The sequence below is a fragment of the Brassica oleracea genome, chromosome C1 (genome assembly GCF_000695525.1).
Source record: "Brassica oleracea var. oleracea cultivar TO1000 chromosome C1, BOL, whole genome shotgun sequence".
NCBI lineage: Eukaryota > Viridiplantae > Streptophyta > Magnoliopsida > Brassicales > Brassicaceae > Brassica > Brassica oleracea.
This window is the reverse complement of record NC_027748.1, coordinates 33,564,747-33,565,369: the sequence shown is the minus strand read 5'-3', so window position 1 is coordinate 33,565,369 and position 623 is coordinate 33,564,747.

Sequence of the window (623 nt, the reverse complement as noted above, 5' to 3'; positions counted from 1 at the left end):
AAGATAAGAAGAGTTATCCCAAAGAATCTCACGTGTGTAGCATGTACACAAGGAAAACTCATTAGGCCATCACCAGTAAAACGGCTACGAGCCCATTTTTGATAAATAAAGACTATATGTCTAGATTATACTGGTGAATACATGTCCCAAGCGTTTAAATGATTATGGTATGTCCATGGGGGTAAGTGTGGACAATTCTGTGATACATGTCCATACCAAGAACGTCCAAAGATTATACATTTATAAAGCTAGCTAATCAAATGCCAAACACATTTGCTGACCCGAAAAAGAATGACTAAGTCATATATAAACCAGTTTGTAAAGCACCAATGAATTTGATGTACAAGAAGAGACACAGTCAAGTTGCTACAGAGTCTAGACAATGTATGAAACGTGGTAGACCAAATATGTTCCAAAAGATAAGAATCCTCGGAAACAAAAGAAAGGTGCAGAGAATGATAATCAAAATCCAAATCCGAGGTTACTAAGGAAACCATCCCAGACATGGAGATAAGGCCGGCCGACTCTAAGGTACAGGTATCAAACAATGTAGCTTGGGACGCCAAGCTGCAAAGTATTAAAGGTCCTGATAATAATGAATCTCAATCGATTATATCATGTCT